The sequence below is a fragment of the Schistocerca gregaria genome, chromosome 2 (assembly GCF_023897955.1).
Source record: "Schistocerca gregaria isolate iqSchGreg1 chromosome 2, iqSchGreg1.2, whole genome shotgun sequence".
NCBI classification, from domain to species: domain Eukaryota; kingdom Metazoa; phylum Arthropoda; class Insecta; order Orthoptera; family Acrididae; genus Schistocerca; species Schistocerca gregaria.
In genome coordinates this window covers 374,662,980-374,686,620 of record NC_064921.1, presented here as the reverse complement: position 1 = coordinate 374,686,620, position 23,641 = coordinate 374,662,980, and the positions used below count along the sequence as shown (strand labels likewise).

The following is a 23,641-nucleotide window of genomic DNA, read 5'->3' as shown; positions in this document are numbered from 1 at the left end:
GCTTTCTTCAGAAATGAAAAGAAAGCGCGCGCGCGCACACACACACACACACACACACACACACACACACACACACACACACACACACACACACACTTTTACAAAGTCAAATACATCTCACACACATGCTTCATGACCTGGGCCATCTGCATTCTTCCTTCCACCATAAGCTTCGCTAAACTGCACAGATAGGAGTTATCCTTACAACACATTTTCTGCTCCTGGCCCAAACCAAAGGTGACCTACTGTCCCAACACCCTCCGCCCAACAGTTTCCACCCCCTATCCCCTTTCACCTCCTCCCAGTTCACATTCCCCTTCCCCACTCGTGCTCCACTCTATCCCAATGCCCTGTTCCTCCTGCATATCTTTATATCATCTGCTTCCGACTTTATATAAACTGAGATGACAAAAGTCAGGAGAGAGCAATATATGCATATATGGACAAGAATAGTATCACATACACAAGGTATAAAAGTGCAATGCATTGACAAAGCTGTCATTTGTACTCAGGTGTTCATGTGAAAATGTTTCCGATGTGATTATGGACCCATGACGGGAATTAACAGACTTAGCAGAATAATAATTGGACCTAAATGCAGAGCACATTCCATTTCGGAAATCATTAGGGAATTCAGTATTTCGAGATCCACAGTGTCGAGAGTGTGCAGAGAACACTAAATTTAAAGCATTACCTCTCATCACGAATAACGCTATGGCCAATGGCCTTTACTTAATGACCAAGACAGTGCTGTTTGCATAGAGTTGTCAGTGCTAACAGACTTGCAATACTGTGTGAAATAACCACAGAAATCAATGTGGAACATACAATGAATGGATGCTTAAGGACAGTGTGGCAAAATTTGACATTAATGGACTGACTTGAATGCCTTTGCTAACAGCACGACATTACCTGTAGCGCCACCCCCTCCCCGTCCCTCTCCACAGAGATTAGTTGGACTCTAAGACAACTGGAAAATTTTGGCCTGGATAGATGAATCCCAACTTCAGCTAGTAAGAGCTGATCATAGGGTTCAAGTGCGGCACAAACACCATGAAGCCATGGTCCCCAATTGTCAACAAGGCATTATTCAAACTAGCGGTAGCTTCATAATGGTGTGGGCTGTGTTTGCATGGAATGGACTGGCTCCTCTGGTATGTTCACCTGCTTGGAGGCCATTTGCAGCCACTCCTGAATTCATGTTCACGAACAATGATGGAATTTTTATGGATGACAATGCACCTTTCACCGAGCTGCAATTGTTCTCGACTGATTAGAAGAACGTTCTGGACAATTCGAGTGAATGATTTGGTCACCCATGTTGCCCAACGTAAATCCCATTGAACATTTATGGGACATAGTTGAGAAGTCAGTTTGTGCACAACATCCTACACCAGCAACACTTCCGCTGTTATGGACAGCTTTCGAGGAACACTTCGCGATTATGGACAGCTTAGAGGCAGCGTGGCTCAGTATTTCTGCAGGGGACTTCCAAAAACCTTTTGAGTCCATGCCACATTAACTTGCTGCACCACACCCAGCAAAAGCAGGTTTGACTCGATATGAGGGGATATCCCAAGACTTTTGTCACCTTTATGTGTAAGTAACCTGCTTACAGTACATGGGTTAACTGAACTGGGATGTGAGAAGCTGCAATTTGCCTCCACTCAGTTCTTGTAGCAACATATGCAACTTGGTAATGCTAGGAATGCAGCTGGGCATAGGTTCTATCAACAGTCTACAATGAAATGATTTTTTAAGAAAAAATGCAAAATTCAGAACAATAAAATTATATGAAAATATGATTATTTCCTATGTGGTAATGATGTATTTCTTGTTCATTACAAGTCTGCCACAAGGATTGTAAGGTAAGCAAGTATTTATACATTTTTTACTTGCAGCTGCAAATGTAAATGTCCATTTCATATATAATAATTTCAGCTTAGTATTTAATGAAAATCTCTATCATTTTCATATTTAGTTTATTGTGGCCCATATGTGTTTATTAGGAAAACAATACTTTCGAGCAACCTATTGTCAGAACAACACTGTATTTTAGTTGCTGTAAATATAGTGTGGGAAGTTCTGCAGAAAGTAATTCAGGAGTAAGGGAAACATATTGCTGAATAGTGAAAGCGACACACACACACACACACACACACACACACACACACACACACACACACACACACACTAAAAAGTTTGTGCTGATGATAATTGAATTAAGCTGGTGTGTGGGTAAATTAGAGAGAGTTGTGAAAATTATGCTTCTACTGTTACATTGTTCTATGTGGATAAAATGCACAATTACAGTATCTTGTATGTTTTTGTGTGGTGTGTGTGTGTGTTCACACTGCAGTGCCCCGAGGATAGCTCAATTCGTGCCTCGACAGCTCAGTCAATAAGAGAATTTTCCACCTAGGTGAAGTTTCATGGTGAGGCCTGACACAGTTATCATGTCAAGAAGTTTCGTAACAGCTTAGTGAAAGTCTCAATCTGAAAATGATTTTTATGTTATGGCAAAGTCATTTCTGCTTGATATCCTTTATTCTAGGAGTGCTATTCGCACACAAGTATACAGGGCAACTTCTGTGAAGTTTCAAAAGTAGTATAAAGATGTTGGCAAAATTGAAGCAGTGAGGACAGATTGTGATTTATGTCTGGCTAGCTGAATGAGAGGAAAACAGCCTGTAAAGGTGAAGGAAACGTTCTTGATTTGAGTCCTGGTCCAACATACATTTTTAACCTTCAGAAAGTTTCAAAATAGCACTTATTCCACTCTAGAGTGAAAGATTCATTCTGGGTATTGCAACAGGACAGTAAATGTGCAAGGAGTGTAATATCTTTACAGTCTCTTCAGAAGTGTACTGTTTGCCCATAAGTTGACGATTGGCATCGTGGCTGTCAGGAACAGCTGTGCCACTGCATTACAGCTGCCGAAGGGAAAAGAGCGGTGAGGGGAAGGCAGTGTCAGCTGCTTGCAGCATTGCTGTCGCCACTACCGGTGTTTTGTGCTTAACATGAAATTACAGGCTGCACTCGTGAAATATTGCCTGTTCAGGTGACACTTCTTTTGGACTGGAAATACCAAATTTGTTGACATATTCATGCTCAAGAGTTTTACCTATAACTTATGAATTATTTATGTATTGAAAACAATGAAAAATGAATGTAGATGAATTATGAATTGAAAGTAAAAAACTTATTTTTGAAATCTGTTTGCACATTTCATTTACTAAATGCAGGCAGCAGTAATCTTTACGAAGTGTAATTAAATGTGCCTGGCATACTGTCAACATGATGTTCACTATAGATCACTATAATTTATGTTTGTTTGAAGATAATCATCGTTTGAACACATGGTATTAATAACAACTTTATCGATGGCCATTACTGTTATTCCATCTCGTGTCCAGTACTCTTGCTCCAGCTGCTGCACGTTCCTGTAGTAACCTTGCCAGCCCTATGCAGTATTAAGAAGATTCTGCTATCTTTCGTTCGACATGTCACCAGTGACATTGTTCTCCCTGAAATTGTTTTATTTTAGCCTATGCCAATTCTATCGATTTAGATCCCAGTTGTATGGTGGTAAATACACTACTTTGCGGCTGCTGTGTTCAGCAATTCTATCCGTGATGTACACTTTCACAGCTGGTTTGTTTTCCTTTATTGTGGATAATGGTTTGCCTTCCTCATTGAGTTGTTGCTGTTTCTGTGCTCATCTTCCAATCACTCTAACGTTTTAATCCTACAATCATATTTATTAGGCATTCTCTCAAACTTGCTGCTGTGGTATAAGGCATTATCTATACAATCACAGAATTTGGTGAAATATTACTAACGACCATGTCTGCGCCCCCCCCCCCCCCCCCCAATCTCTGTCCACTAGTTTTGTCAAATTCGAGAGGTTTGCAAGTTAATTTAAACAGTTTCTTCAGTTTCTTGCATGAAACTTCCTGACGAATTAGAACTGCATACCAGGTTGGGTTCCAAGGTTCGAGTCCTGACACAGTTTTAATTAGCAAAGAAGTTTGAAAGCAGCACACACTCCGCTATTTTCTTGCATCTTGCTGCAAGTATGTGCTGAATTTGTCTTTTCATGGAACTTCTCAAACTTATATAGGTTGTGTGTGTTCAGTGCGAAAATATCATTGTCAAAAAGGAGAATGGCACAAAGACAGATGGGCCGAAACAAATGTACTGTTGGAGTCTCTAAATACCTGTAATTGGTACCACATTCAAGGAACTGTGAAATGAGTTTACCAATCAATTTGTTTCACCAGAAGGTAAAGCAGAACGGAAGTACAGACGTCTTTAAATTATAGCTGATTTTTTTAAATAGTATCATGAACATAAATGCATAACATTTGTGATAAAAGTAGTAAACATGGCTTGCAAAAATCAAAGGGTAATTAATAGGCAGTCTCTTGGTGAGCTACTGCACTGCCTTTTTGTATCCTGTTATTGAGTACCTGATTATACAATAGACAAGAGATGTTTGACATTTGCATATGACATCATCAAAGTTTTTAATCTAAGTGACGTCTTCTGTTACTTGGTAACATCAGTATGTGCTCCTTGTATATTTTTTCGGTTCTTTTTGCATTTTGTCCCGATTTTTTATTATAAATAATAATGTAGTAATAGTGGTGACTACTCTGATTTTTAAGAATAACTGCACTTCTGTAACAAGTACTTGCGGTGAGTTCCTGAAATAAGCTTGCCCCAGTAACTTGAAGACGTAAACTTGAGTAAGTTTTTGTTCTAATGTAAACACCTAGCAAGTACTTACAACAGTTATTTGTTGCTTTTGCTATACTTCACATTTAGGGACAGCTTGACATTGGCAGCACTAAAAGAGAAATGAATATCTTTCAAGTAGCGCCGATTTTCTCCATTTCTGGCAGCACTAGCAAAATTGTCAAGTTGTTATGGCCAGACAGGACTGTGTGTGTGATACAGAACACATGTAATTTAAGAAAATACATGATTTTAATTTATTTATAGTAGGTCTTGTAATGATTCAATAAACAGTATTAATCTTGTAATAATTCGAGGATTTCTGTATGTCCACTTTATTGTATTTCCATGTGATTCATTGGTATCTATCTTTAACCAGTTTTTAGTTCTGATGATCAATCAAAAACCTCAATGAGAAGTGATGTAACAGAAAGATAAAACACTTGTCTTTGTATCCTCTGGAAAATAACTATCAATTTTGAACATTATGTAGTTAGAACAATGATATTTTATTAAGTACTAATAATGGAAAATCCAGCTTGCAATAACAATAATATTATGAAAATGATAGATTGCTGCTCATCACCCAGTTGCTGAACATGCTGCCCAACACAACATGCTTCACTTCAGTGACTGTTTCACAGCCTGTGCCATCTGTATCTTTCCTACCAACACCAGCATTTTCTGAAATGCACAGGTGGGAGCTCTCCCTCAATATATCCTATGTTCCCATAACCCCCCTGGCCTCAATCTTCGCTAGTCTCAATGCTCAACTTACCTATCCCCTTCCCTGGTTCCACTCCAGCACAACACAGCCTGCTATTTCACCAATGTACTGACATTCATGTTCCCCTTCTCTAATTTAGCCCCCCCCCCCCCCCGCCCCCCACAAAGCCATCTAGCAGCCCTACCTTGTCCCCACCACACTTCCGCATGCTCCCACCAGCAGCACCACACCATCCCACACCCCACCCTGCTCCCCACTCCATGGCAGAGACAGAGGTTGTGTTTTTGTGTATGTGTGTGTATGTGTGTTGTACTTGTGTGAAAGTATGTATGTTTTACACTTCAGAAGAAGACCATTTAGCTGAAAGCTAAAATGTATTGCAGTCTTTTCATTGTCTGCATCTGAATGGCTCCTCTGTATGATGAGTACCAATCTATCCTTTTTATAATACTTAAATTATTAATAAGTATTTTCATTAGCTGTCTTCCAGTGTGAAAGTAATCGTATTTCATTTTTATTTGGAAAGAATTTTCTGTTAAAATAGTACTATTTTTTTCAGTTCTTGAGGATATTGCAGATGGTCTTATTGTAGCACCATGGTTGTTGCTGTGGGAAGCTTTCGAGCATTGGCTGGGGTTGGAGGAGTAAGGACGACTGTCAGAAGAAATCTCTTAAGTCACTTGCTCATGTGCTAACTGAGTTCTGAACATTAGTTTCCTTAGTGAATTACCAATTGGACAGAATGTTACTGAAGACTAATTTTGAAGAGAGTGTGTATCTTGAATCATCATTCCCCAGAGTATTGTTGACAGTAGTTTTGTAACATCCATGAGATCTGCACCAGATATGTTTGATCATGAGATCAGCGCCAGATGTGTTTGATACAGCGTGTTTTTGAAACTGTGTAATAAATTACATTGTATAAATCTCTTGACTTCAACATATTTTCTGTGTTCCAAGCAAATATTTTGAGACATTATATCTAGTTGTGATGAGGAACAGTTCACATGAGACTCTTCATTATTGAGTTGATGGAAGAACAGAAACATTCAGGTATCTACACCACCTTAAATTTTGCCATCTAAATGTCATTGTAGAAAGACTTCACATTAGTGATGTTATGGAGTTTTAACTCTTGTGATCACAGCTTGCTCTCTGGATATATGTAGAGCTGAGTATTTCTGACCCAAGATACTTTAATCCCATGTATTGTTTATCCCTTATACCTTCTTCCATTTGGTTTTATGCTTTAGTTTTAGTGGTGTACAATTGGAAAGTAGAAGAAATATTTAGCAACAACTGGTCAGTGAAGACAGATTGTAAGTCATGCTTTGATAGCTTAGTTATAAGCAATTACCTGCAAAAAGCAAGAATATAACCTAGAGCCCTTGTTTAGCATACAGTTTCAGTTGTAAGGAATTTCAGTTCCAGGTGTCTTCAGGCATTCTCCTTTCCTTGTACCAGTAGTACAATAAAATGCACAACTAACATGTTACACATAGTGGGTTATCAAAACCTTGTCATACTGTGTAGACCAATGTGTTGTCCACAGTGGCATGAGAAACTGTGAAACGTGCCTTATGTTGTCTGTCATCCCTAGTTGTATAATGAAATCTCATTACAGTAGTTTGCTTCATCTCCATCCGTTATTATTATATAAGTGCATTTTTATGGGAGTGGAGGGATCTGTGAAAGTCTAGCAGCTTTTTGTCAAATCTGGCAACTCCTTTGCATAAAAGAAGGCTGTTATTCACAGTGGTGCTATAAAATGATGCTAAGTGTCATGGAGTGCTGTGACAGAGAAGAGAGACAGAAAACAGTGAAAAAGAGTGGCTACATATATGTGAAATAGTACCACAGCGTGAAAATGCTGATGAAATTTACAAGGACTCATCTTCGTAACCCCCCTCCACTCCTAGCAAGAAGTCAATTTCAAATACATTTCTGAAGTAGCTGTGTAAGTGTGTTAAGTCACAAAATAATTTTCTGAGCCAAGTAATTTAAAATTTTGGAAGAACATACTAAATCAAAGTATTGGGGTAAAATAATCTATTAATCAAATTAATAATTTGTATTCTTTCTTTCAGTATTTTCAGTTGCAGTGCTTTTAAGTTCACGTATATTTATATATGGGTGTTGTTGGGTATAACAACAAGAGGGACACACAGGAATGTGAATTTAACATCTTTTATGCTGCTAACACAGATTTATTACATTCAACAGTCTTTTGAAATACTTTAGGCATGTCTTAGACAGAGTGTTATTGGCATTTCAAGTGTTGACTTCTGGAAGCAAATGTGAAACATTCTGCTGTTCCCTCTGCTCTTAGCATTTTACTCAAAAGTGTCACATTACAGAGCCGCTGATGGGCAGGTTGTTTTGTGGGGTGGGGCGGGTAGAGGGAGAGGGAGATGGGAGGTAAGGAAAGGGACTGTGGTTGGGCATCTAGTAGCTTGGAGGAAGGCTGATTTCCAGCTAGGAATGCAGGAGGGAAGGGTAGCAGGTATAGTTGTAGAGGCTTGTGTTAAGTGGCATATGCTAAAGGTTATGTGGTGGCTTGAATTGGGAGTGGGTGTCACAACAGAGAAGGGGAAACTGTTGGGTGGAGAGTGTGGGGACGATGGGTTATCTGAGATTGAGGCCAGTACAATTACAGAAGCAGAGGATGTATTATAGAGACAATGCGTAATGTGTAGTTCAGAGAAGTGAGTGGTGGAGGGAATGATCAGAATAGCTGTGAAGCAGCCATTGAAACTGAACGTGTTGGGGGGGGGGGGGGGGGGGATGTCTGTCCGTGAAGGGAGTTCACATCACTCTAGATACATCATCCACAGGTGGCTAGGCTGTATGGGAAGTATTTTTTTGGTGTGGAAGGAATGGCAGCTGTCAAAATGCAGGTGCTGTTGGTGGGTTTAATGTAGACAGAGGTGTGGATGGGTACATCAGTGATGTATAAGTCAATGTCCGGGAAAGTGGCCCATTGGTGAGAGGAGGACAAGGTGAAGGAGAAGAGGTATTGAGATTGTGAAGGAATATGGACTGGGTGTCTTGGCCCTGAGTCCATACTGTAAAGATATAATCAATGAACCTGAACCAGACTAGAGGTTGGGAGTTTTGGAAGGCAAGAAAGATTTCTTCTAGATGGCTCATAAACAGGTTGGCGTATGAGGCTGCCATGTGGGTGCCCATGGCTTTGCCACAGATTTGTTTGTAAAATTTTCCTTCAAAGGAAAACTAGTTGTGGGTCAGTATATGGTTGGTAAGGTGTATAAGGAATGAGGTGTTGGGTTTGGAGTGTGAAGAGCAATGGAAGAAGTACTGCTGTATAGCAACAAGGCCATGACATGAGGGATGTTAGTCAGCAAGGAGGTGGCATCAACAATGACGAGTAGGAGTGGGGCCCTAACCGTCTTGATCCTTTCCTCCACCACCACCACCACCACCACCACCACCACCACCACCACCTCCATCTTCCCTGAACTATGCAGATGGGAGCTTTCCTTCCAGCATATCCTTCCCCTTCCTCCGACCTAGCGCCTCCTCCCAATTCACTTCCCCCACATTGCCTTCAGCATGTGCCACTTTCCACCGGCTGCAACAACTATACCTGCCACCACCCCTCCCTCCCTCCCACATTTCTAGCTAGCAAACCGGCCTCCCTCTGAGCCAATAGCCACCTACCCCCAAGTCTCTTCCCCCCCCCCCCCCCTCTCTCTCTCTCTCTCTCTCTCTCTCTCTCTCTCTCTCTCTCTCTCTCTGTCTGTCTGTGTGTGTGTGTGTGTGTGTGTGTGTGTGTGTGTGTGTGTGTGTGTGTGTGTGTGTATACACACTCAGGGCTCATCAAAGAATAACTCCAAAAGCTAGTAAGTTTTCCAATTTTTGTGTGTGCGCATTATTGACTCAATGCTCCTGCTTTTCGGTGAGTAGTCTCCTTTAACCCTAAATTATTTAGATTCCACAAGAACATTCCCATAACATTTACTCAAAAATATGTATTTTATTATCACTACAAAGCTAAAAACCAGCATCCTTCTCGTCATTCAATTATCATCCTGGATTGGAACAGGGTTTTGAGTATTGCTCATCCTGCCCTGAAATGAGAGTATCCTACCCAAGATGCCTCGCACCTATCCTACTGTGCTGTGTCATCCACCCAATCTACATATAATCCACGTCTATCCCTATGCCACTCCCATTTGCAACCATCCACAGGGTTCATATCATGTCGCATACCAAGGACCACGATGTGTCCAATCCACCCACCCAGCACCTCATATTCCAGTCCTGTCACAGGCTTATCCTCCACTGTCAGAGGCTGGGCCACCTGTGAAAGCAGCCATGATATATAGCAACCCTGCTGTAAACACAGCACTGTTGTATATTGTAAGGACTACAAATTTAATTTTACCTCAGCTCAAGGTATTCAATGTAGAATGCAGTCCAACTTTAAATAATTATTTTTCTGTTATTTGATGTAGGCAAAGCACTGGTGAGTTTCAAAATGAAGTTCATGATTTTTTAATAGCCAGGTAATCACGGACACCACTGAAGAATTTTATGCAGTTAAGAAAGTTGTACTTCTCTGTAAATGGCTGCTAGCTGTGAAGAACTCTATAGACTGGAGCTCAAGTACTACCTCATTGAGAAGTGTATTACAACTCTGTGGCTCAAATGGAAAATGCTCCAGAAAAAATGACTTTTGTTTGTTGAATGCAGGGCTATTAGTTCTGGTAGTATCATTCATTGATGCAAATGTGGAACATCAGGGAACCTGGCATGAAATTTTCCATCTAGATGAGACCTGGATCAATAGCAACCTAACCTGTAACAAACACTAAAAGATTGGTGGATTACATAATGGGAGAACTGCCACTGGATAGGATAGCTAATAAGAGAAAATATCATTAGAAAATTTTTTGAAGCAAGTGCATTTCCAGCATTGAGCTACATCTGCCGGAGTGTTTGTTATGCACTGTGGGAATTTCTAAATTATTTTGGCTAAAAGGTGCTTCCTAACTGCCCACCATGATAATTAATTGCACTGAATAATGTATCATACGGCTGTAGACATGTCGGAAACCATCAAGTGAGTACAATCTTTATGTAACAATGACAAATTGGTGCCAGAAAAGATGAATCCAGTGTGATGGTAACATGCAGGACAATGACCTCTACAATTCCATTTGTTCAACCAAATCCACCAAAAAATTGTTTGTAGTAGACCAATTGATTAAAAGCAAAGACTGTAAAAACTATCATTTGCCATTATGTGTGTTTTGCCCCAATGCCATTGAATGTTTAGGGGTCATTTCGAAAGAATTTCAAAGACCATAACACTTGAGGTGATGTGCCTGCCAAAAACCAGTTGAACTTTGCATATAGTTCATTCCAGTCTATTACCCATGAGAACTGGAAATTCCATTGCAAAAAGGTACAAGAGCTTGAGGAGGAATATTGGTGGCATGATAGGGTTGTGCAGTTGCTGTGGACAGCATTATCATTGGTTTGAGACCCTGGCAGCATCACCAATTCAAAGGCCTCCTTCATCAACTCTTCTATTGACAATAGCAATGGAAAAGATTTGTAGTTTTGTGACTTTTACCTATTATATTCTTATAGTTCTTCTACGTATTAACTGAAGACATTTCAGAGACGTAGACAAGGATACTGGGTAGTTATAAATGGTGGAAAAATAGTGCAGGTTTCTAGTGTCTGTAAATGATTATCTTTGCTAGTATTTACTTTCGTTTGTAGCAGTTTGTTCACGTGTTGAAGAATGTTTGTTGCTCCAACGCTACATATACTTGTGGAAGTACATATCCTTTAGTCTACAGTGTCGCTGAGAAAGTAATGGGTAAACTGTTTACGTGTAACAAAATATGTTGGAGAACTGTTTTACAGCCTGTTCCTTCTTCGGGTATGTGTGTTGGCAATGTTGGCTGAAGGAAGAAGGAAAGCGATGAAGCGGGTAACAGAGCCACACCCCATCGGTTGTCAGCCGTTGCAGCTGGCTCCGACCCTTACGTCAGTCAGCTGTTTGTGCGGCGCGCACCCATCTTGGCGGCGGTATTGCTGCGTGAACATGAAATGTATTGACACAGCTTTAATACACATCACCATTGTTGATTTAGATGAGAAGAGTCATAATTACTTTCCACTAATTCCGCAGATATTCTTGCGTATCTGGGTAATGTTTTTGTATGTAGCAGTTATCATGTGGACAGTATATAATGTCAGTCGGACTCGACCTTAGACAAATGAAAACTATTGCTTCCCGAGGGGTGAGGAGCGGAACGGGGGAATAGGCTACGCCTCCATCCTGAAGGGCTACCACCCTACATCCGCATTCTGCGCTTCCACGAAAGCAAAACTGACATAAGGATCACAGGAATTGTTGATTCCCTTTGTTGTGGCGAGAGTCCCATTCAAATCCCTTCATGCACCAGCATTAGTCTCTTCATTCACTTCAAAATAAGAAAGAAAAAAAAAAACTAGGAATCCACAACTCAAAGCAGACTGTAGTGCACAAAGCATTTGGTGGTGACTACAGAGCAATTGTTTGCAGCCAGTCGCAGTGGTAGTTCAGGCCGGACCTCTTTATCTGTATCTTATGAAACTACAGTTCAAAACACACTCCACCTAAAACGGCCACCATATAGTGTCTGCATAATACTCCAGTATTTCGTACATTTCTGAGCTGTAGGCATTAAGTGTTTTAATTGACCTAGAGAGTGCAGTAGTTTCTTATCTGTAAGTGCACTTCACTAGCTCGCACTGTCTTATACACAATGGTGAGCATTCATTACAGGATTGTAGTGCTTTCCGAATTCGCAATTGGCACACGTGGCATCTCAATGATCAGGTGCCACGATTCCGACCGTCTTTGGCTGTTTGGCGAGTAGACAAAATCCGTTTCAACTAGCATAGGGTACTTAACAGTTTTCATTTACACATTTATCGATGGGACATTTAAAGTAAATAAACTCATGAATTACGAACTGACTATCACTGAGTGACGCACCAGTCACTAACTTGCTGTGATTATGCAGTTTGTGATTCTTAACATTACTCAGGCTAATCACTCGCACAGAGCGTTCTTATCGTCGTAGCACAGTTTGATGCTCTCATTTTTTTTCCATACTTAGAGTGAGTGCTTCTTACATCATAAAGTTTGGACATCGTACGTGATGAAAAGAACCACTACAAGTATTTTGTTCTTTAGAGATCGTGTGCATGCCCAGAATGTAACTTATATCTGAGTTTCACGATTTTTTCATTATAGTATATTGTTTACCGTTAATTTTGAGCAATTCAGAAAGTAACTAAGCATCTCTCCATGTCGAAAAGCTGACCATTAGGTCATCTGGACTAAATAATTCTAGTGGTTTTACTGTCATTAGAGACACCCTGGTTACATGGGGCTCCCAAAACCGTATATTGTACGACGATTTCTCAATACCGCTCTTGGGTGGTCGTGTAAACACTTCAAAATCGATTCTGGAAGTACGCTTCTAGTTGCCGATTTTCCAATAACCCAATCTATTTTCGCTCCCATGTAAAAGCGACCAGTTTTGAAATTTGCTTGGGTTGTCAAGTTACGTGTTGTTTTCAGAACATTCGGTTAATACGAACGTAATGTGCAGTGAAGTTGAAGCAGAAATATTAGTGTGAGCATGAATCTGTCGACCCGTAATATTTAAGAGAAGAGAAATAACCACAATGTTCACTGAATCAAACTGGAGCAGCTGTTTTTCAGATGTCATATTTAGCTGGGCTAGCAAATTCACTTCAGGCCGTAACATGTAAATGCGACAGTGAAAAACGGTTTCCGAAATTCGGTTTTCGTCTTTCGGAAGACATGTCGCATTTAATGGTGGTAACCGAGTCATTCCATAACCTAAAGTCATAGGGCGATATTTTAACACAGGACACCGTCGCATCCTGCCCAGCTTCACTATGACATGAAGCAAACTTCATATATCACGAATGTAATAGTTATGAAACAAGCGTGACTGTGTTCAAATGTCCAAAATTACGACAAATCTCACCCCAGATGAGATGCAGTTACTAGCAAAACAAGAAATCAGACCAATCTGACAAGAAGTCAAAAACTGGAAATAAGTGTCCTCATGGTACATGCAATATTTGCTTACTGAGGACTCAGTCAAGTGGACTCGAAATTTGCTAATATAGCTCCTACATAATGAGTCAAATCATCTGTGACTTTTAACAATGACACCTTGCAGTTAGGTGTATCATTACACAATACAAGAAAAATCTTAATACCACGAACATACATAAATACAAATCAACCAAATACACACCATACCAATAGTAAGTATTTACAAAAATATGAACATTGTTTTTGTCGCTATCAGATCTTTAGCATCAATTTATTCAGGGCCAATAAAAAGTTTTAAACCCCAAGTGCTTGAATTAGCTAGAAGGTAACAACCTTCATGAGGTATTTCATAATTGGATGTGGCGCTGTATACAACAGTTGGCACTTTTTGTTAATTTTCTTTATGCTAGAGGATTTAATATGAGTTCTCAGTCAGACATGATTGCCTTCTTCATACTCATGCATCGACCTCCGCTGCGTATTGTGTCTTTGACTCGTAAGTTGACTCTGTCTACTATTATTTGTTAATTACCTTTATTGTTGGCCTTCATTGGACCACTTTAGCCAACTTTATACAAAGAATTTTTCAGTTTACTGTCAGCCCAGTACTCCTCCACTCTCCCGGATCTCATCCTTCTTCCTTAATCGGAAATCACTCTTTCTATTGTCTGTCTACTTATATATGGTAAAGCTTGCTTGATCTTATCTTCCCTCTCCATCTGTCTAGGTATTTGAGGTCATGGTTTCAACCATTCTCTACATTCAGCCTCTGAACACATGAGGTTAAGAGGTGTGAACCCTGTTGACTCATGGAGTAAGTTGTTTTAAATATTCTCAAATACAGAGTCATAACTGCACCCACTTGTAAAGACGAAATTACGAAATTAAACTAACGTGTGCCCCACTTACAATTTATAATCACTGCTCTGAAAGTGGATATCTCGAATTTTCAGCTTGGAAAAAGTGAGCCGAATACTTGACACATTCTGCAAAGCGTCGAGCCTGGTTGCGAAAAGTGATTTAAAGTCACTTACAAAAAACAGCACGCAACAAGTACAAAATCGAGTAAACGGTAAAAGTACTTGTGACACATCTTTGTACACGAGAACCATATTGAAGTGCTTTCACCTGTAGACTGTGATATCTCAATGAGCTGCGTCGAACCACTTGGAAAGAAAAAGGGCACCACAAACTAAGAACGACAGAGTCGCTTTCAACAACAGGAAAAAAATTTCAACCATGAGTATAATCACCGACAATGAATGAAAATCAAGTGTTCCCCAAGCTGGGTTATCGACTAATATGGACAAAAAAGACAAAACAAACAGTGACACCAAGCAAGATCCAAGTACTGGCAGGCCTAAAATGAGTTATTATCAACCAGCAAAAAAGTGTAAAATAAACGTTTTTGCAGATAGTCAAGGACGGAACGTAGTAGCTGAAATTCAGTTTAGAAGCAGTCACAAAATAATTAGCACAGTGAAACCAGATGCTAAATTTCAGGCAGTGACTTCCATGAACCTTGACGTGAAAACAGCAAGAAGAAATAACGGTTTTTTTCGTGTTCTTAGCGGGAACAAATGACGTAGCAAAAAACGAAACGAAATACCTAGTGATCTCACTTAGAAGACTGCTACATTAGCTGATAAGGTCAAATGTGATCGTCTTCTCTGTTCCACATCGACATGACTTGCCAATCTGGTCGTGTGTTAATAAAGAAACGCGAAAAGCAAATAAACAGATCCTAAATATGTGCACGAGATTCAAAAATGTTACATTTGTGGACACAAGCCGTGTAGGTAGAAGATTACACACATCCCATGGCTTACATCTCAACAGGCTAGGAAAGGACTTGTTATAAAACGTATCCAAGAAATAGTGACCAACAAAGTGAATGTGCAGTGTTGTGCTACAGAGGCCATCTCTCTCAAGGACAAAAATAACTAATACTTAGGAGAATCAACCGTATGAAATGACAGGTAAGTAAAACAATACTTTGGCAGGACAAGAGCAATGTTTTTTAAGACAATAAAACCTTCCACCAGTGCAACACCAGATGCAAGTTTGTGTGTTTCATATGTGCCTCAAGCAGAAGTCAGTCCACACGAGAATAATTTATCACTTTTGCATTATTATGTACAAGGTTTAGGAAATAAAATGGATGCTTTTGAATTACTTATCACAGTAGTATCTCCACATGTAGTAATAGTTACAGAAAACAGTGAACAGCATTTAATATTGCAAATTAGAAGGCTCCAACCTGCTTCAGTGGTGTGATACAATTAAGAGAATTGATCTAGAAAGGAGACTGTGTGCAATACACATGAAAAATTAAAACTTTCTGGCAGATTAAAACTCTGTGCCACACCATGACTCAAAGCTGGAATCTTTGCCTTTTGCAGGCGAATGCTCTACCAAGTGAACTATCAAGACACAGCTTACAAGCCACCCTTGTACGTACAGAAACAAAGCATGTTATCCATATTGCTGAGGCCAGCACAAAGACACTCCATGTACTGTCTAATAGGGCAGCAAACAGTAACAGCTGGTTGCTAGCATCGACCAACCAAAGCGGACAGGTGCTGGCTGGCTAACCGGAATGAACAGAATATTGTTTGCCTGCTCCAGTGCACCAAGTTGCCAATGTGTGTTTGTCAAATAATTTTACAGAAACTTTTGGGTAGAAAAGTTTTATTATTTCATTACAGCCTTATATATCAGGTTTATGATGCACCCCTATCACTTTGTTAATGGCCTGTACAAGTGGAAATCAAAAAGTTTCCATTTGAAGACCACACTAAACCATTACCTACATATCTGTGGTTATATTGGAGGCATGCTGTTTTGCATATACAGGGCTGCCACAAGTATCCCCAAGTGAAATTACCTGATATTTCCTTGATTTACAGAATAGTTTGAGCATTTTTCCCTGACAAATTTTGAGATCTCAAGGGTAAGTAAATGTAAGTTGACAATCCGTCTTTGCAGCTATGGTACAAGAAACAATAGTGCCAAATGAGGAAATATCTAAATAAAACTTGCAAGCAGATGGCGTATCCTAATGTGAGCAAAAATCTTAAATACTAACTATGGTACCAAGAGCCGCGGGTTTCGAATCCGTGCCAGATGGCATGAAACTCGATGACCAGTAGAGGTCACTGCAGCAGTCACACTGTAAGCTGTGGCTGCACACGCTCCTCACCCCCAGTCTAAAGTGAGAGCACCACTGTGGAGAACATGGTCCCCGCACCCAATAACAACATACCCTGTCATGTTGTTACGTCACTGCATCTCCCTCAGCAAGGCAGTCTGGTATTCGTGTTGATTCAGTTGACATCTCGCTTACATACAATGTGCTTACGGTGTGTGTTTTAACTTCCAGTTTATGAGTGGGTGTCGTTTGGTTGTCTCTTGTGACCCTGTTGCATAATACTTTGTTGTTGATCTTGGTGTCTTGCTCGATTGTCTGTTGTTATTCTGTCCTCCTATACCCATTCGTCCATCTTGTTTGTTCACAGGCCGCTCCCATCAGTCCTGCCGTGTGTTTGTTAGCGGCAACCCCTTGACAGTTCCTGTCACGGTTACAACATTTTGGAGATGAGGAACACTGTTGCACTTGTTAGCATGGAGGCTAAGTTGGTCTGGAACAACAGCAGCAGCTCCAGCAGTTAGACATCTTGCAGCAGCTGATGCGATTACTAATGGACAAAGTCGTGACCAGGACGCATTACTACAACAGCTTCCAAGTTCTCAGGTGTCCAATACTTTCCCACGTCCACCGTCGTTCCCACCATTCAATGACGCTAAAGAATACTGGGAAACGTACTTACATCGGCTGAAACAACATTTCGCGGCTTTTCAAGTCATGGATGACTCCATTCAGCAGTCGTTTTTGTCTTGGGTCTCCCCTGACACATTCTTTCTTCTCCGCAAGTTGGCACCCTTGTCCAGTCCTGTGGCTCTCTTCTTTCCAGGAGATATGCTATTTGCTGACAAACTATTATTCACAGCGCTACCATGTGGTCTTCTCTCAGCTGGTGTTCCACCAGTGCCATAAACAGCTTGGTCAATCATATCATTCCTGGGTCACGGACTTGCAGGGTCTCAGCCATCAATGCGATTATGCACCAATCAGCAGTGTAAGAGTTTGTATGCAGACTCCCTGATCCAGGATGTGGTGATTCAGCTGATTCCTGATCGTGACGCCCACACGGTGGCGTTGAAACTCGATATTCCTTCATTGGAAGAGATTCTTCGCCTTGCCCACTCATTTGAAATTGCTCTGGCAGCTAACGAGCATCTCATGGTGCGGCCGCAAGTGGCGGTGATCGATGCATCACTGTGGGTTCCGCCTTCACAATGCAGACAAGGCCCAGCCAACAGAAGCCAGCGCCATCAGGACTGCTCTTTGTGCAATGTCTCTATGGCAACAGAGCCTCCAGTCGTTTCTCGTTGCCAGTTGTGCAGCCCACTTCCATCTTGCCCACAGTGCTTTACCACACACACTCACACTGATTGCCCCCACCACTGGAAAATATGCATGCCATGTGAGAAGGAGGGCCATATCTGATTTGTTTGTTGTAGTCACTTGACTCACTCCCGTCTAGCCCCTATTGGACCTTAGGACACAGCACATGCTCTGCAATTGGTTGTCCCACTGGAGGACCCATCAGCACGAAAGCTATTCCTCATGCTCCACCTTTTTACTGAGGCTGTCAGTTTTCAGGTAGACGCTGGGGCCACCATCTCTCTGATTAATATTGCAATGTATACCTGCATGGGCTCCCCTGTGTTGTCACCTCCCTCTCGGCGTTCGGTCGCCTACGATGACGGTTCCATTCCCCTTCATTGGCAGTTTGTCTTCCAGGCAACATACAAACATGTTCCCTGGCTCCTTACCCTATTTGTCGCAGACCGTCCGTCGGCTTCGAATATTTTTGGCCTGGATGCGTTTCAACTGTTTGGCTTTTATATTTCCGATGAAGTTAAGGTCATTTCCACAGCTGTTCCTTTTCAGGACTTGGAAGATCTGTGCTCGGATTTTGTATCATTGTTTGAAACAGATCTTGGTCTCCAGGCTGCTGGCGTCCTAGAGTCTGTGACATACAGTGCTTGGGTAACACCATTGGTGGTCGTACGGAAACCCAATGGGTTCCTTCGGCTGTGTGGGGACTTTGACACTGCTGTCAATGCTCAGGCCTTACTAGGCACTTACTCCAGTCCCCAACAGGAAGACCTTCTCGCCAAGCTTGTGGGGGGGGGGGGGGGGGGGGTGAGTACTTTTCTAAGATCGACCTGGCTGAGGCATACCACCAGTTAACCTTGGATTCCGATTCCCACAACATCATGGTTCTCAATACACCTTTTGGATTATATACATGCGCCTTCTTTTTGGTGTGTCTTCAGCGCTGGCAATTTTCCAGCAGTTCCTGTGGCAGCTTACTCAGCCTACCCCAGCCTGCATGAATTGTCTGGTTAACATCTTGGTAACACGGCGTTCTTACCAGGAACATTTGCACAACCTCGGCACCTTATTTCACACTTTGCAATCTGCAGGTTTATGCTGTCAGCTGGATCGGTATTGTTGTCTCAAGCAGAAGTGGAATATTTAGGCCACTGGCTTAGCAAAGATGGCATTCACCCTTTGAATCACAATGCCGTGGCCATGTAGGCCCTTCCTGATTATAAGGACTTATCTGAATTCCAGGTGTTTTTGGGCAAAGTTACTTATTACTTAAAGTTCTTACCCCAAGCTGCCTCCATTGCTCAACCCCTCGGCACCACAAAAGGGGTGAATTTTGATTGGACTCCTGCCAGTGACCAGGCTTTTCTCCATTTAAAGACGATGCTGAAGTCTGCCTCGTGCCTTACTCTTTTCTCTCTGGACCACCCCCTTGGTTGTGGCAGCTGATGCGTTGGAATGTGGCATTGGGGCAGTCCTCGCACATTGGAATACCGATGGCTCAGAACAGCCCATTGCCTATGCATCTAAGGCGCTAACCCCGGAACATCGGAACTACTCCCAGATTGAAAAGGAGGCCCCGGCGATAGTGTTTGCCAACCAAAAATTTCACATCTATCTTCTTTGGGGCTAAGTTCACCCTCCTGACAGACCATAAACCCTTAGTTCCGCTTTTAAGACCCCACTCTCATCTTCCAGAGTGGACAGTTCAGTGTCTCCAGTGCTGGGCATTATTTTTGCGGATTTACACTTACACTATACCGTATAAGCCCACCATGCTAATGCGGATGCTTTGTCACGTCTCCCAGCAGGCCCCAATCCTGTGTTTGACCAACGAGAGGTCCCCTGCTTTTACATTGATTCTGCCCACCAGGATGCACTGGACGGTCTGCCTCTTATGGTTGCTCACATTGCCACAGCTACACGCCGGGACTCTATCTTGCAGCAGGTTCTCCGCTATGTGGGCCACAGTTGGCCTTCCTATATTACTCGTCGGATGCAGACCAACTTCAGCCCCTGGCGCCACCTGTCCAACAGGCTCTCTGTGGTTGATGATGTCCTTCTGTTGGTCATGAAGTCAAATGCCCATTGGGTGGTCATCCCTCCTGATTTTTGACGTAATGTGCTCAGTTTGTTATACCGCAGGCACTGGGGTATGTCCTGCATGAAAGTTTTGTCTCGCCAGCACATGTATTGGTCCACCACCCTGACCTCATCGGCCCTGGGATTGCAACAATCTCGATTTTGGGGACCCATGTAGTTACTTATCGTTGATGCCTATTCAAAATACCCGTAAGTCGTCTTCATGGCATCCAACACGACAGAGGCCACACTCATGGCCCTGGCCAAGGTTCTCGCCATTGATGGCCTGCCTCACACAATGGTCCCCAATAATGGCCCCCAATTCATGGCATTATCCTTCCACGACTTCTGTCAGGCTAACGGTATCAAATATATCCGTAGCCCGCCTTTCCACCCTTCCTACAATGGCTCAGTGGAGAGGCTTGTCACCACATTTAATCAACAGTTGACAAAGGCGGTCAAAAGATATCCAACCATGTTGGCCATCACCCTGTTCTTGAGCACATATCGCACCACGCCAATTGACAGGCATAGTCTGGCGGAGCTCCTCCGTGGGCGAAAGCCGTGGACCCTGCTCCATTTCCTGATGCCATCACCCTCCCACCCCCACTCCCGGCCCTCTCAGCATTGCCCCCCCCCCCCCCCCCCCAGTTCGGCCATGTGGGCCTGTGTGGCCGGCCAGTGTGGCTGTGCAGTTCTAGGTGCTTCAGTCTGTCACAGGTTCGAATCCTGCCTCGGGCATGGATGTGTGTGATGTCCTTAGGTTAGTTAGGTTTAAGTAGTTCTAAGTTCTAGGGGACTGATGACCACATATGTCAAGTCCCATAGTGCTCAGCGCCATTTGAAGCCATTTTGGGCCTGTGTGTATGGGAGCAAGGTGGGTTGGATACCCGCCACGGTCGTTGCGGCCCATGGGCAGCGTGTGATGTCAGAGCAGGCGCCTAAAAGGTTGGAGCGCCACAATCTTAACCAGCTCCGCCCGCCTATCCCTGCGGGTACAGACGTGGTCCTTCGTCGCCGCCACTGCCCCTGGTTGCTGCCTCCTGCCGCTGGCCCTCCCCGCCCCAAGGTGGATTGGAGGCTCTCTCCAATGCTCTGGGCTTTGGGTTGGCCGTCATGGACACCTAGAACATCCCTTCCTCCCCACCAACAGTGGTTGACAAGCCTGGGTCTTCTCCCTTCTGCCACTCACTACGGCACTGTCTGGGGCATTTTCGCCTCTATGCGCAAGTTTCAGGGGGGGAGGATCTGGCACCGAGCACTGGGGGTTTCGAATCTGATCCAGATGGCATGGAACTCGGTGACCACTAGAAGTCGATGCAGCAGTTATGCCATAAGCCATGGCTGCACATGCTCCTGGCCCTGAGTCTAACCTGAGGGCACCACTGTGGAGCACGCCAATACCGACATACGCTGTCAAGTATTTACGCAGCTGCATCTCACTCGGTGAGGCAGTCTGGTATTCATCTTGATTCAGTTGACATCTTGTTTACAGACTTCCTTACGTTGCATGTGCTTACTTGCCATTTACAAGCAGGTGTTGCTTTGGTTTCATGAGGTTGTCTCTTGTGACCCTGTTGCTTAATACTTTGTTGCTGATCTTGGTGTCTTGCTCGGTTGTCTGTCGTGCTGTCCTTCCATTCTCATTCGTTCATCTTGTTTGTTCACAGTCCTGCCGCATTTTCGTTAGCGGCAACCCTGTGACAGTTTCTGTCATGGTTACAACACTAACATCAACGTCTTTTGTAATGAATTGTATTTAGATGGAGATGGTCAGTGGTCATTAAGACCACTGATGTTATTTTCATTTCAATAAAACGAAACACATTTGGTGACAAAAATATCCATTTCCAAAAGAACAGATACCATCTTCATATCATCTTCTGTTTGGTTGCACAAACAGTGCCTGAACTCTTACGGGAATCGGCAAGAAGCCGTGAGTAATGAGTATAATGGGCAGGGGCACTATAAACATAGTGCGGGACAATAAGTTGGGAATGTGGGTCTCACAGGAGGCATGCCATAGATAAGTCCCTGCAGTCGCACTATCCTCTGTGTCCTCGGTGGCTCAGATGGATAGAGCATCTGCCATGTAAGCAGGAGATTCCAGGTTTGAGTCACGGTCGGGGCACACATTTTCAACTGTCCTCGTTGATTTATATCAACACCTGTATGGGTATTCATTTCATTGTAATTTCGATATACATTTCCTTGGATGTGCAAGACATTTAAAATACCTTCACTGATTTCAGAAATAACCTCGGAAAAAAAAGGCCTCTTGAAAGAATTGTACAAGGCAGGGAAGAATTGTGTAAACCAGTAATATAGGTTACTGCCAATAAAATGTTGGTTCCACTACATTTGTTTTTGTCAGTTATTATCCACTGTGTTACATCTATTATTTTAAAGATAGTATGTGATTTTTCTTTCGAGAAATACTTGAGTACAAATCTTACAAACCACCATCAACTACTACAACTTTCTTCTTCTTATTGTCCATACTTTCTGATATATAAACTATTTTCAAAGTGCCCCAATGTACTAGAATAAATGAATGTCTCTAAATGCCACACCTTGCAACATACTTGCAGTGAGACAGTTGCACCTGTGGCTTATGACCTGCCGAGGAGCACTGCAGTCCTGGGTCCATGGATAAACCATGAAAATCCACTGCATTACACAATACACAAACAGACCTGGCCAGCAGGCATGTCAGTGAGATTACATCTAATTAGTGGGATCTGAACATTAGTGGGAAGTGAAAAGCTTCAGACCAGCAGGCATGATCCAATGGAGACACCCACAGAAATGGCCTGCGGTTTTGGCCTGTCACAAAAATCTGTAGGAGGAGGGGGGGGGGGGGGGGGGATAAAAAATTGTTTTTCTACAAGAAAGTCAATTTTTACTACAATGCACGGAATCCAGGGGAAGTTGCCATACAGACTGTGATGAAGATAGGCTTTCAATGAAGTAAGTACATCAACAAAGTTTTGGAAGTCACTTGTTACAGAGCAATTACATGTTGTTTGATTTCTTATTTCTTGAACTGGAATTATACTGAAAATATCTGCACATGTTGACAGTATGCACTGTGCATCTTTCTTGAAAACAAACTTGAGCCAGTCACTCGCAGTACTTGCATTTGACAACACTAATGCCTCCTTTACTCTTGGCCCTCAAGCCTGCATTCAGTACTGTTCTGCTCTGTCATGGGTTTGTTATTTTTTCAGCAGGGTTCATTTTACATTAATAGTGTTGCGCAGTAGCCTGGGAATAACTGATGAGCAAATGGCTGTGTATAACGAGTGCCTCATGCAGGCCTTGGAGGCCTAAGGGATGTTGACTGGCTACCATGTCATCCTCCACCATGTGGCATCATGTGAATGCAGTATGGAGGGGTATGTGGTCAGCCCACTATTATCCTAGCCATTTTGCCAACTTTCCAGTCCATGGATCTGGCTGCTACTTCTCAATCAAGTAGCTTCTCAGTTGACATCATGAGGCTGAG

At 42.5% G+C, this 23,641-nt stretch overlaps 1 protein-coding gene across 2 annotated transcripts in view; it reads left to right on the top strand.

The window, feature by feature from the left end:
* The window catches only part of LOC126320067 (transcription factor A, mitochondrial), a 91,872-nt gene extending 85,478 nt beyond the window's left edge, over nucleotides 1–6,394 (top strand). The window contains exons 7-8 of one of the 2 annotated variants that reach the window (XM_049993751.1): nucleotides 1,849–1,868; nucleotides 6,027–6,394. The gene's annotated coding sequence lies outside the window, so the exon portion shown is untranslated. The remainder of the gene's footprint in view (nucleotides 1–1,848; nucleotides 1,869–6,026) is intronic. The other variant, XM_049993749.1, reaches the window with a different exon arrangement.
* The last annotated feature ends 17,247 nt before the right edge of the window (nucleotides 6,395–23,641 follow it).